Source organism: Vicugna pacos, chromosome 1 (genome assembly GCF_048564905.1).
Source record: "Vicugna pacos chromosome 1, VicPac4, whole genome shotgun sequence".
NCBI lineage: Eukaryota > Metazoa > Chordata > Mammalia > Artiodactyla > Camelidae > Vicugna > Vicugna pacos.
The window spans coordinates 96,032,422-96,047,292 of NC_132987.1; the positions used below are offsets into that span (position 1 = coordinate 96,032,422).

At 40.1% G+C, this 14,871-nt stretch overlaps 2 long non-coding RNA genes across 2 annotated transcripts; one reads left to right on the plus strand and one right to left on the minus strand.

Moving 5' to 3' along the window:
* Window positions 1-1,103: 1,103 nt before the first annotated feature.
* On the minus strand, window positions 1,104-3,902 carry LOC140698150 (uncharacterized). The gene is made up of 2 exons (XR_012075698.1): window positions 3,280-3,902; window positions 1,104-1,425 (listed from the first exon to the last, which is right to left on the minus strand). It is a non-coding gene; the product is annotated as an uncharacterized lncRNA (long non-coding RNA).
* A 53-nt stretch (window positions 3,903-3,955) lies between these two features.
* LOC140698151 (uncharacterized) lies at window positions 3,956-12,971 on the plus strand. Its single transcript, XR_012075700.1, has 3 exons — window positions 3,956-5,560; window positions 9,147-9,484; window positions 12,819-12,971. It is a non-coding gene; the product is annotated as an uncharacterized lncRNA (long non-coding RNA).
* The last annotated feature ends 1,900 nt before the right edge of the window (window positions 12,972-14,871 follow it).

Sequence of the window (14,871 nt, forward strand, 5' to 3'; positions counted from 1 at the left end):
TTTGTTCACCTACTACAGGATCTAGTGAAAGGACTAGCCAATATTTGTGATTAAATTGCCTATGTTAGAAAAATAAAATTTATTTTGTCTTTAGTTTATTCCAGAAAGGGGAGATAAATTTCTGTTTGTGTATTATCTGATCATTTTTAACTGCCTTCCATTTGACTGATTACACTGAGATTAATGTTTTTTTTCCTACTAGAAAGCTTTACAGGTATTTTAATGTTCAGATATGAATATCTCTATGCGCAGCTCATACTTTATATGACTCTTGATGCAGCTTAACTTACAATGAAGAAGTGTTTAGAACAATAGTGCCAATAACTGAAGTCCTAGTGCAACAAAATGACACACCACAGATCAAGGCCTAAAACCGCTTTTGACTTCAGCAGCTGCTGCTCACCGCCCGGCAGGCTGCCTGAAGCAGCAAGTAGGGACAGAAACAGGGGTTTCTGCTGGTCATGTCATCTGTGTTGTTGCTGAGAGAGGTGTCCTTATCCTGCTGTTTCTGTAGTTCTATTTGGCTTGCGTTCTCTCCAGGCTTTGTAAGCAATGTAGCCTCTCGTTCCCTCTGAGAATCGTCTGAAGGCTTTTTCCTTTCTCAACACATTAGCCACAGTTGTGGGAAACCTGCAAACCCACGACATTCTTAATACTGATGAGACACATCTCTGTTACAATTTTCTGCCTGATAAATTCTTAACATTTCCTGTGGGCGAAAACCATAGGAAATTGCGTGGGGTAGAGGGGATGAGTCCACTGCTATTTTATTTTCATATAGATGGAAAATTCTTCTCTACCAGCCCATTGATATTCAGACCATCGCAGGCCAGAATCCTCGGAGCTAATTATTTTGTTGCTCAGTGAATAATAGATATTTGAATTTTTTTTTTTTTTAGTATGCAGTGAATGGACTCTTCCGCAGTTACAGATATATACCTGACCTATATTTAATTATTTTTAATATGCGTTGCATTGCTTTCAAGAGACTAAGAGTGTTGTAGGGGGGAGAACAAAGTTATCTTTAGAGAAGCGTCACCATTTTGGCTGAACGCATTGTTGGCCTGTCCATCTGGAGGTCCGAGCCCAAGAGAGACAAGATGAATATTCTGAGAGGAAAATTTATTATAAGATGATGGCAACTGCCAGGCAGGTGCAATTTATCATAAAGGATGAAGCAAACCGCATGGGCCACCTGGTTGTGTGAAGGAATGGTGGTTGCATGAATCTCAGGGCTTTTGTTTCTGTTCTGTTAACACAGGCTGATAGGACCCACGGCCTTCGCAGTGAGCCCCAGTGAACCACAGAGGCATGTGCCACAGACAACTCAGGAGTGTATGGTCTCCTTAGCGCAAAGCCGTCATTCCACGGAACACACTGCTGTACATCTCCCTTTTATGGTGGGTCACAAGTAGCATCTTTCGTCTGTGGACACAACATTATTTTTAGTTATATAATTCACAGCAGTAAAGGAAATAACACAATTTACTTGAAAAGGTTAATGCTTTTCTTGGACACCTAATTTAAAACATTCGTCTTTCTGGTTGAAACCATGGCTGTAAAGAGTTAGTGTAAAAGTGGAGTTATAGCTCAGAAGTTCAATAAGCTTCTAAGAGCACTTAATGCTCAAACAGACTAAAAGTGTTTTTATGGAGATCAATGGGCAATTCACTCCTTCCTTGCATTTTATTTTTCCTACAAAGTGGAATGGTTCCCCTTAATATTTAAGACACACAAAAATCTTTGTTAAAATCTATATACTGATGAAATCTTTTAACACTGAATGTGTACAGTGGGTGCAGATTGATATGGGTGGTTATAAAGGTAGCTGGGCATTTGGTGTCTCTTATGGGCTGTCCTCAGAACTTGGGAACATGTACTTTCAGGCAGGAACCCAGGCAGGACAGAGAAAAAGCCATGGCTCAGAAACCAGCCTCTGATCAGACATTCCCAGACTGCGACACTCAGACCCTTACAACGTCCACAGTGATAGAAACCCATTGGTCGGGCATATTGGGTTCCCCACTTTGCATTTTGCCAAATCAGAAATGAAAAACCAACAAACCATTTTCATTATTGCTGTCATTTTACAAAAGGACATTTTTTACAGAAAAAAAGTTTAGGGAGGTTATATCAAAATAAGATTGTTTTCAATTAAGTCATTAAGGCTTAGGCAGACTTCCAGCAGTTCCTCATTTTCTTCCCCTTTGCAGACGTGGGGAAAGAGTCCATCTGGACCAACCCAGTCTCGGAGGGCATGAGGAAGCCTCGTGTTTGGTTAAGAGCAGCGGGGAAACGCGCAGAATCCTACCCTTTGTCATATGTGCAGTGTTCACACATCTATTCTGTGAGCATTTAGTGAAGGCGGCCTCGGAACAGGCCTTGACAATGTAGAAGACCGATGTGGGCAAGAGGCAGAAGACCAGCATGGTCTGCCTCCTGTCCCCTCACACCCTGGTGGGGAGAAAACTCAGAGATAAACCCCTGGAGCAGAAGAAATCGTGGTGACATCATGGTTGTGAGGACCCGGTGGTCCCCACCCTGGCTCTGCATCCAACCACCTTGGGGACACAAGGACAAATATACTAAAATACTAGGTCCTGGGATCCACCTAGATTTTGATTTAGTAACTATGGGTTGAACCAGTGACTTTTACTCTTTATTGCTGCATTAGGTGCGTGTAGTTTAAACTTTCCAGTAGTCACGCAAGGATGATCATAAAGGCAACTGTCCCTGCCCTGCCCCCTCCCCCACTGCCTCTAGTTTCTCGGAAGCTTTTACGTATCCTGTACTTCTTTCTGGGGCAATATTTTAACTCTATTTCTCTCTTTTTAGGGCTGGCTTGGTATTGGAGAAAATATTATGATGTAGTCATGTGTGATCCAATTTTGGGTCCTTTTTAAAAACCAGCAACCACTTGCAAGTGTAGGGTTGGCTCTTGCTACCGTGAAAGGGGTCTGACTTCCCCTGGGAGGGGCCCGAGGCCCAAGCCCCACCACTGTCCCCTGGGACTCTTGAACCCTGTCATCAGTCAGAGCCCTCAGACTGGCCTCAGATGATTCTGTCATTTCCCTCTTTGCTAAAGGGATGGGGACCGCCTGTCAAGACAGAGTCCCGGGGGGTGGACTAGGAGGTTCTGAGCCTACAGCTGGCCTGAGAGATGTCAGCAGAGCAAGATGTGATTTAATGAAATAAATGGGGCCAAATGAAACAGAAAGTAGGACCTCTCCCTCCCTAGAGGTTCACTTGGGAAGATAACCTAATGAATTAGAGACTCACCGGAAGATATGCACCAAATATGTCCACAGGACAGAAGGAACCTGGGTCCCTGTCTCAGCCCTCAGCACGGTCACCCCTTCTAGGAAAACAGATTGAACAGGGACATGCTGGCTGCATAGAATCCATGAAATTATGAGATCCAACCAGTCTCAGTGTAGTCTCCTAAGTTGTGAGGATGGATTCCTAGTCCTGGTTAAACATTTGGGGACACCCTTCAGTCTGGGGCCTTGTCTTCCCACAGTGACCACACACAAGGGGGGAGGAAGCCTCAGAGGAGGGGGATCCCTGGGACCTCTCGGGGCAGGATCAGGTTTCTCTGCAGCAGAAGGAAACTTTAACTCAGGAGCCTGGCTCTCACCCAGGACAGAGCCCCACCACACTCTGCCCTGATTTGCTCTTAGGCACAGAAAGGGACAGGGTCTGGCCCTGCTTCGACCCCCTAGGTTTGCTGTAGGGCCAGGTGGGCCTCGAGTGACCCAGCTCTAGGCTGTGATCAACCCTTCCACCTCCCCCAGGGCCTAAGTAAGTGAAGTCACTTTCCACTTTCAAAGCAAAGTTAGGGACAACTGTTTACTAGGACCTGGCCGGCCTCCCCTCGCCCAGCCTAACTGCCCAGCGCTGGTGGTCAGGCAGTTAACCGTGGAGAAGGAACACCGCAGGGTTCTGAGCGGTTAGTTGGGGCCCACAGGACACTGGTCCTCAGAGGCAGAACTGGGGAGGCCTCGCAGCCATGGAGGTCTTACTGCCTGCCCTTGGGCCCACTTTCCAGCTGATCCTGGAGCCCCTGTGGAGCGCTCTGCTGCTTCTTATGAAAGCTTGACACACGTCCCAGGTCTCCCTGTGTTTCTCTGGGAGATCCTAGTGTGTGCTGGGGTGCTGGTCCTGGCAGTATATAGATGGTACACTTTAAGAAGGGAGAAGTTGCTCGGAAAAACGTCTTCAGCCCAAGATGAAGTCTGTCTGTGGAAAATGGAGAGAGACTACTGGACTGACAACTCGGGCCCGGGAAGCCCTCAAGCCACCTGGGCTGGAGGCCAGTCCTCCCTTATTATGAATGCTTTTGGGCCTTGAAAAAAAACCAAGAAAGACATTGTTTCAGGGCACTGTTGACTTTATGGAAAAGGCACAGAAGAGCCAGCCTCCACAACTTTCCCAAGTCACTGATGGAAAACACATCTTAAAACCATCAGAGAAAATGGAGAACAATCTCAGAAGAAAGAAGAGAATGATTTAAATAAAAATATTCGTTTTCCAGAAGTCCAGAACTGTTTCACCCAGAAATTGGGGGAAGGAAGCGACAGGTCCAGGGAAAGGAGTTGGGAGGGAGGCTGGAGTGGCCGAAGGCAGGAAAGCACAGGTCCTGCAAGATAGAATCAGCCGATTAAGAGCCATAGCAGACCACCTGCTGAAGTCCATCCCCTCACCCCACCTCCTTGGAGGTCACGTGGATGGCGGGCACGCAGACATCCAGCAGAAGGAGGAAGCAGAAAATGGCCATCGCCCTGTCCGCGGGTCAGAAGGTGATCTGAAAGGCATCACAGATGATGCTGACCACAGTGTGCCCCTTCCATGTCCCCAAGAGGGACATCGGGGGACAGCCAAATGCTTGCAGGAAGAAAAGCAGATGATCCAAGAGCTTACAGCACAAACAACAAGTCTCCAAGTAGAAGCGTCTGTGAAGTGTGAGAATTCCCAGCTTGATGGTGAGATTGAAAAGCTGAAGCTGAAACTTCAAAGTCTGCCTGATGCCTATGATGACTACATGGTGCAGCTTCACAGATAATTCTCTCAGGTGGAAGCTTGCTGCTCAGAAGTGAGGAAGAAACTCACCAACGTGTGTAGAGACCTGGACTCCACAGGTCAGATGTGCGACCTCTGCAAGAAGATCGCCCAAGATGCAGGTGAAGAACTGGAGAGAACCTCTTCCTACCACCTCAAAGGGATCTGCTTCCAAGAGAAAAGAGCTGAGGAAAGCTGGCTGGCGGCAGTGGCCACCTAGAGAAAGCTCCAGGAGCTGCGAAAGGAGAGTGACCGCAACAGACAGATGCTGGCCAAGGTCGAGGCCAACTTTCAGCCTCCCCCCAGGGGCCCTGGTGCTCCTGCTGCTCCACCCGCAGCCCCTGGAGGCCCAGCAGTGTCAGGAGGGTCCCTAAGTCATCAGGCCCCCCAGGAAGGAGGAGAGTAACGCGGTGAGGGTCCAGGGACCTGGGCTCACCTGCAGGTTTGACTCAGCTCACAGCAGCTGGTCCGGACACTCACAACCACAGCACAACATCTGCATGTGTGTTCTCTTTTGAAGATAACTTTGATTCTTATCTTTTAAGTTTAGCTCCTATAACATAATTGAATTTTCATTCATATAGTTTTTAAGTTTATAGTTTGTAAGTTTTTTTTCAAATAAAGTTTAATTTAATGCAATTCTTATGAATAATTTATCAAAAAAAGAGTGCAAAATGTCAACTCCTCTAAATTATCCAATGATTTTAGACCATTTAATAAAAATTTATAAAGTTTGAGTGGTGCTGTAATGAAGTGTTTTGTTTTTCGTTTTTTGGGTTTTTTTTGTCATTGTGTTTTAAAACCAATCTAATTTATTCAGGCAAATTTAAGATTACCTGTACAGATTTCTAATAGCAGCTCAGAGAGGAGAGAAATGGTCTTTATTATTTCAAATATCTCTATATTAAACTCCAGTGATGGCTTAAGGAGTTGTGATTTAAATTAAATACATTACTTATGCAATCTTATTCTGGAGGATGCAAGAAAGAAGGGAAGGGTGGCTTTCCTGAAGGGCCCTTATTTGACAGGAATTCCATTTCTAGGGTATGACATTCAGTTTTTTCAGGCTCAGAAACGTGGGTATAGGTGCACCCTGAGTCCCTCAGTCCAGGACATTAAGTCAGGCTGACTGCACTCACAAGAGTCTAATTTACAAGATAACCAAGTGAGGCCTAATTATTATTAAATAAAACATATAGCTATCAAGAGGAATGAATACTTCTATTTACTGATCAGCATATTCCTTCCCTATAGGCAAGTTAAATTATAATTATATGACTTCACAGTCAACATGGGAATCAGGCTAGAGCAGTTAATTGGATATTTTATTGCCTAATGCCATCAAGCCCTGAGAGCTTGAAGCGCTCTTCCCAGCGCAGGTGGAGCAACAATGGTCAGTCGCTCCTGGGTGGAAGCTGGGGTTCCGATGGAAAATCCCTAATAATCTTCCAAAGGAATAGACAGATAAATAAGTTGAAAGTGTTCAGCATACTGTGTTAGATATGAGTATGCATCTTGTTAAATGTAACGTGCTCAGCTATATGTTGCATTGGTAAATATCACCTCTGCCTAGCACATTTCTTTAAACAGATCTGTAGAAAGTTTCTATATATCTAGAAGCTTTTGAGTCTCTCAAAAGCCTTCTTGAAGCATCTATCACTCCACAGAGCAACAGTTCTCAATAATTTTAGTCTCAATAACTCTTTATACTCCTAAAATTATTGAGAACTCTGAAGAATGACGGTTTATTTGGATGAAATCAATCAGCATTCACTGTAGAAACTGAAACTGAAATGAGATTTCTTTATTCATTCATTTAAAAATAAGTTCTTACTTAACATAAATAATGCATGTTTTAAATAGCTCTATTTTTTAAAAAATTTGTGAGTAGTATGTATTTAGTGTATGTGTTCTCTTGTAAAACTATCAGATCGTTTTACAAGCTTTGTTAAAATCTGTCTTAATAAAAGACAGGTGTATTCATCTTTCTGTTCCTACTTTCAATCTATTGATTTACATATCATGTAGCCACTGAGGAAACATACTTTACAGTCATGAGAGAATACAGGTGAAAGAGGCAAATGACCTCATGCAATTATTATTTAAATAGTTTTGATCTTGGGACTCCATTGGAAAGCTCTTTGAGACCCTAACTGTTCACAGATTAATTTTTTTTACCCCTACATGTTAAGTTCACAAATGCTCTAACAGGAGTTTTCATTCCTAGCTGCACAAAAGAATCACGTGAAATTTTAAAAATACCCGACTTATTTACACACAGATCACTCCACGGGAACTGCTACAGTAGTCTTCTCCAACTGCCGTAAGGACAAGTTTCTCTAGGCTATTTATCTCCTCTCTGTCTTCTTCTTCACCTCCCAACCTGTCTCCTTAAAGCTAAGTAAATCATTGCTTGCTTGCTGAGGCCTGATAGCTGGGTGAACCCTATCATTTGCTGCCATTTGATGAACCACCTGTTTATACAACATTTTTAAGGTCATTCAACACAAACTGCTCACTGGTAAAGCCAAAGAGGACAGAAATCTGAAAGGACAGAAAGGAAGAAATATCTGGTTCTATGTCAAAAGTATATAAATTGGGAAGAAATCATATAAGAATAAGAAAATTGTAAGAGAGTGATCACTAGATCAGGAGGAATTACTTGAGCTCTGAAGATTTAGGGGAGAAGGAAATCCATCCAAGTTGTCAACAGGTTTTTAAGAATTGCCCGGTGGGACTGAGCCCCACTCCCACATTCTGCAGTTCAGCCCTGTAACATTCATGCTAACTGACCCTGGGTTAATTTAGTACACATTTCTCAATCCCAGTTAAAGTAATAGTAATCATCTCTCTTTTTCCCAAATTCCAGCTTTCACCTTATGAAACTAGCCTCAGATTTCCTATCTGTGCTCACATTCTTTTATTTTTTAGTCTTCAATTTTTTTACATTTCATCTAATTTTATTTTCTTAGTAGTATGGCTCAATCTTGCGCCTCAGCTAGGTAAATAATACAAAGTTATGGTGCCAATTGTTGAGCTACTGGGCCACCTGCCACTGTGTACCTCTTAGTACCACTTTGCCTATTTCTTGAGGTGTCTCACCATCATGTCTTAGTAAACTGCTAATCCCTGACTTGCCACTGTCCTACCGATAACAGATTAAAAACCTAGAGATTGACCTGTCTCCAGAGAAGTATCCGTGGACTCCTCCACTTGGTTTCCAACCCAGCCCTGCTTGTCCATGCTAAGTAGTGGAGTAATATTCGACAGAGTCCCAGGATGGTCTACAGGGCGGTATCATGCTAACTCATTGAGAAAACGTCTTTTTCCAGTATGATTGGACAGAGAAAACCATTTGGAACATTCCCTCTAGAAGAACTTGCCTTTAACTTTCCTGTTATATTCCCTTAGGGTCCATCAGAGCTCTAAGATGATATCATAGTAAAGGGATGAAGAGAGCAATAATTCTCAGGTCACTGACATCTCAGAGGATGTTGTGCTTCAGTATTTGTGCTTCTTCCATTTCAAGTTCCTAGAGCAATATTCCACAGTGAGCTAAGGCCTCCTGTCTCCTATCTACCAATGCTTCAACAATGAGTGTCTCTCCACAGTAATGTGCCTCCTTTTACGCATCAAACCTCATTAACATTAATTCATCATCAAGAGAGGTTCTGACTGACACATTAAAAAAAAATGTTAAGAGTTGATCTTTTTCACTTGTCATTCATGACATACATTCATCATGTTCAAAATGGTGTTTCAGTGGGTAACATGAAATGACATTAAGAACCAGGGGTTTGTAACAGAATTTTCCAGACACTCTACATTTAAGGTTGTTTTTTTTGCATGGTAGGGATTTCTGCCATATTGCAAATTAAATTACTATTTTTATGCTTTAAGTCCTATTTGACAGTAGAATCAAAGTATATGCTTTCCATTATAGATTTTCTTTCTGAGGTTGTTTTTGATGTAAAAACAGCTCATACAGAGATTTTCATCTATATTACATTTGAGTAATGTTACTATAAGTTGATTAGGTAAGCTGAATAAAGTCTAACCAATTTTACCATTTAATACAATTTTTCTAGTGCTGACTCCCTTGGAATGTTCGAACATTGTGTTCAAGTATTGAATGTTTCAAGATTTTCCAGCGCTGAGCTGCAGGAGAAGTGTTTCCGAGTGTGTAGTTGACTTGTGTTGCTTCTGGCCTCCTAGCTTCCGTGACCCGTGCACAGCAGCACCCAATTTCCCTCTGGGACATCATCTCTCCCACACAGCCTGCCCTGTAGGAGTGAGAAGGTAAAGCAGGGTATTGTTTTCTCCCATCAAAGAAATGAAAAGAATGCCTGGAAGCTCCTGACATCAGACTCCTTCTGTAAATATCAGTCTCCAGTTGAATTTCAAGTATTCCAGTGGTGGCTCTTAGGTGACCAGCCTTCTATATTATCATCTTCATTCCTGTCTGTTTCACTTCTGGTTCTTAGTTTTTGTTTTTATTTTCACTTACTGTTGTTAACCTTTGATGCAATTTTATCCTTCCATTTCTGTTAGTCACTTAGGGTCATTCTGTGTTATTAGCAGCCAAAGTACCCTGAATTTTACAGTGGGAAAGACCAAGAACAGAGTTTTAGATTGTAAGTTTTTTGCTTATGTATTTTGAGTCTAGTTCAGAGATAAGGAACATAATTAGATGTCAGTGTGTCTGAACTCCATCCCAACGTGTTTGATTTTTTCCTTCTGTTCCTAGTATTTCAACAGAGACCCAAAGGTGAAAATGATAGTTATTCCCAAGTACATAGAGCAAGATGCTAAGTTATTTACACAGGCAATGCCAAACTGCTGTGGCAGTAACTCTGTCTGCCCTACTCAGTATCTGCCTTCAGGCTATATAAGGGAGTTGGAGAGCTTGGAGCGTGGGGGCTGTTTGGGGGAAAACTGTCAGTGCTTTGTGAGTTAAACACTCACATTCTCTCTCTCTCTCTCTCTCTCTCTCTCTCTCTCTCTCACGCGCGCACACACACACACACACACACCTGAAGGGTGGTAATTTTTTTCTCTATCACCTCAGGCAAAATAAAGCTTTAGAAACAGTTCTTAGAAAACTTAATAAATGTTCTCTGAAATTTAGGGGGGCCGAAAGAATATAAATTTTAAATGTTTACATACATCTGTATATCTAGGAACTGAAGATTGAGTAAATAGCTATTGTACATCCATTTCAAGGAACACTGTTCAGTTATCTAAATGATGGCACGTTTGTAATCCTTCATACAGAAATATTCATAAAATATTTGTTAGTGAAAATCAACTATTCTTCCTGTATATTTATAATACTTGCACACAAATATTTTTTATAAGCAAAATAGGGGAAGGAAATGAACACAAATGATAGTGTAATGTATCTCTTAATGTTTTTCTCAGGTAGTTATTCTCCATCTAATTTTGCTTATCTAAAATTTTAGCTTTTCTAAATAAATTTTACATGTAAAAAGGCAGATGCTTATTTTTCAAGGCACTTGGCATTTTTTAAATAGTATGGTTATGGTAGGGCCTAAAGTATGTCAGCAAAACAGACTAATGACTGAAGGTTTCTTAATCTAAATCTGAAACATTGGTTCTGAGAAATAAAATCACAATCATTGTACTTGTGAAACTTTGGAGTTAAACAGCCTAGGCTTGTTTTATGGTTCTCAGTTTCTAACAGTGTTTCCCTGAGCCAGTGTCTTAACCTCCCTGGGTCCCAGATTCCTTGTGTGTAAAATGGACATGTTAAGAACAGCTGTCTTATGGAAGAACTGTTCTGTGTATTAAGTGAAGCAATGAACATAAAGTGTTAGCCCAGTGCCCACTATAAGATCATCTAATAATGTGACGCCAGTGATGACGATGGTTTGTTGATGTTGGTCACCAATTTCACCTTACGGAAACATGGTGATATAGATCCCCAGAACAAATGCCAAGGGGTAATCTGGTCTCCTCCTACCTCTCTGGGGTTTCAGAACATCTGTTGCAATCACTTGGCACAGTCTCCGTGGTCCAAGGTACTTCAAGGTAGTCACTTGAAAGTACTTGCAGTAAAGGACGAGCAGAATAGTCTAACCTTTTTATGAGTTGGATCAGCTTTATAGTTCTTCACTTTATTTTTATTAACCAGAGGTTTGTTAATTACTGTATCAGGAAAAAGACCTCTATGAATGAATATTTTTGGGCAAAACTGTTTTGTTTAAAATTACATGTCTCATGAATGCCTTTAATAATTTAATGTAAGGCATATATATCTCAAGACTGGACACTAATTTCCCAAAGTTCTTTTTCAAGAACTATCTAAAAGGAGTTTGGGAAGCACTAACCATGGGATTCACTTAGTTTTAGAACTTTAATTATTTACAAAAAAAATTCATCCCTCAGTAACTATTTGGGACTTCTAGGAATGCATTGCCATCCTAAATGATTAAAATATTGAGAGGTTTTGAAATATATTTGCAGATGTCAAGCTAAGGTTGAACATGCTAACTTAGCACCGGGTCCTTTATATCCTCAGAAGAGAAACAAGAAAAGGATGGAAATATAGTCTATACTGAATTAATGTCTAGAAATGGCTTAGATGGATTCTGTCATAAACTCCAAATAATCAGATAATGTATTTCACTGAAATATCTGTCAAATACTTTTTAAAGAAATAGCTGGTCTTACTTAATTAACTTTATCCATTTTTGAAGGAAACATGGGACTCTGTCTAAAATGAACTATGTCAGAATTTATTTCGGGCCTCTCGTTTTTCTCAACTGGAAACTTTAAGTTACTCAATGAAAAAACCCTAAACATGTAAAGACATTCCAAAATCACATTCGGCTTTTTTTCAGTTTCTAGACTGTATTGATCTGTTTCATATTTCTTTAGAGATACAAATCATCTTGTTAACAATGTTTTCTGTTTATTCTTGAGCATCAGTTGATGTGCATTCAGTTTGCAGCTTTTCCCTAGATACAAACAGCGAGGGTACCAATTAGGCTGGTGTTTTCTGTGAGGCAGGCAATTCTTCACAAAGAACCGGAATAAAACCAGCTGAGCTCACTAGGACACAGCACGGCTCTGGCCTCTGCCTCAGGCTACATTCAAAATTAAACTGAAGTACAGTAACCTCAACCCAAGTTAACAGACAAGAGACAGAGGTAATTTCATAGTATTGGAACTAAACAGGAATGAGAAACACTGTGTCTGAAAATCTAGAAATATTTATATATGAAAATCCTAGACATAAAATGAAAATATTTCATGCTACCTGTGTTATCCATGATTAATAAGATGGCATGCTATTAACAAGGTAGAAAGGATTCTTATCCAAAATGCATAGGTCTGGTATGTTATTTTACACACAAACACCCCAAAGCCACAATCAGGCATTCTATAGAAATATTCAAAAGTCGATATGTGCTTCCTGCACCAACTGGAAAATTTAATTACATTCGTTGTTTTTTTTTCCTCCAAGTTGTTGATGTTTTCTCTCCCAAACTTTCACTAAATTCTTAACTTACTCTAGGTATTTACAGAGATTTTAACTTTCTTCAGTTATTAAATGTTTCAAACATATGGAAAGGAATAGAAAATAATCCAGTGGGAATATATATATATATATTACTACCCAAATTTAATTGCCTTCATTGTTTGGGATATTTACTCCAGATATTTTTTAAACAAGCAAAAATTAATAATATAAGAATAATTCAACTCCATTTTCTCCCACTCTCTTCATTCCACAGGTCGTTTTGAATACCTCAGTGCTGGGCAGGAAATTAGAAGCAAAGGATTCACAGCCGTGAATAACACTGACCAAGTCCCAGATCTCATGTGGGTCCCTCACATTTTCCCAGGGCAGACAGACATTAAATAAATGAAATACCATTATATGTCAATTACTGGTGAGTGCTATGACAAAAAGTAGAGTGGAATAAGAGACTAGGTTTAAGAGAGGATTTTTGTAAAAAAATTTGTTTTTATTTGTCCACTTTTCCAGAGTCTGATTTAAGACTATTGATGCCCAAAGAAAAATTACAGGTACTTTACACTTCCAAAGTCTGATATTTAACAACAAAAAAATTCAATTGGTCACTCCTTTCTTGTGGAAAATCTCTGACCTAGACATAAGCTCTGGTAATCCTTTTTTTTTTTTTAATTAACTCTATTTTTAGAATAGTTTTAAGTTCACAAAACAATTGAGCAGAAAGTACAGAGAGTTACCATAGACTCCATGCTCCCACACCCAACCCCACTGACATCTTTCACCAGAACAATACAGTTTATCATCAATGAACCTATATTGACACATCTTTATCACTCAGAGTCCGTAGTTTACATTAGGGTTCTCTCTTGGTGTTGCACATTCTACAGATTTTGACAAATGTATAATAGCACATATTCACCATTATAGCATCCTGCAGAATATGATACTAAAATGCTTTGTACTCATCTTATTCGTCTTTCCTTTCTCCCAGCCCCTCGAAACCACTGACCTTTTTACTGTTTACATAGCTCTACCTTTTACAGAATGTTATATAGTTGGAGTCATGACGTCTTCTCAGATTGGCTTCTTTCACTTAATAATATACACTTAAGTTCCTCCATGTCTTTCCATGGTTTGATAACTCTCTTAGCACTGAACAATATTTCACTGTCTGGATTTAACACTATCTATTCATTCACCTATTGAAGGATGTCTTTTTGCTTCCAAGTTTTGGAATTATGAATAAAGCTGCTATAAACATCTGTGTGCAGGTATTTGGGTGGTCATAAGTTTTTAGCTCCTTTGGGTAAATACCAAGGAGTGTAATTGCTGGATTGTATGCATAACTTTGTAAAAACTGTCCAAATATCTTCCTGAGTGGGTGTACCACTTCCTAAGTGGCAGACCATTCATTCCCATCAGCAATGAATGAGAATTCTTATGCCCACATGATCCTCTGCATTTAATACTGTCAGTGTTTGGGGGCTTTGCCATCTTGATAGGCATTGAGTGGTATCCCATTGTTGTTTTAAGTTGCAATTCTTTAATGGCATATAATGCTGGGCATCTTTTCATATGCTTATTTCTTATCTGTTTTTCTTCCCTATTGAGGTGTTTGTTCAGATCTTTTGCCCATTTTTTCATGAAGTTGTTTGTTTTCTTATTATTAAATTTTAAGAGTTCTTTGTATATTTTGGATAACAGTTCTTTATCAGATATGCCTTTTAAAAACATTTTCTCCCTATTTGTAGTTTATCTTCTAATTCTCTTAACAGCATTTTTCATGGACCAGAATTTTTTAATTTTAATATAATCCAGCTTGTCAGTTATTTTTTCATGGGTCACGCATTTGGTTTTTATTTAAAAAGTCACCCCTACACCCAAGGTTGTCTAGATATCCTCCTGTGTTGTCTTCTAAGATTTTTTACAGTTTTGCATTTTACGTTTAGGCATATGACCTATTTTGAGTTAATTTTTGTAAAGGGCTTAAGGTCTATTTGAGATTTAGTTTCAGTTTTTTGCATGTCAATGTCCAGTTGTTCTAGCATCATTTTTGAAAAGACTATAATTTCTGCATTGTCTTGCCTTTGCTCCTTCGTCAAAGACTATTGACTCTACTTGTGTGAATCTACTTCTATAGTGTTTCGTTGATCTTCTTGTCTATTCTTTTGCCAATACCACACCGTCTTGATTACTGTAACTTTACAGTAAATCTTAAAGTCATGTGAAGATTTAAAATAAATGGTCAGTTAAATCTCTCTTGTGAGGTGACCTTTGAAAAAATATAGAGGCAAACCATGGAAATAGATTGA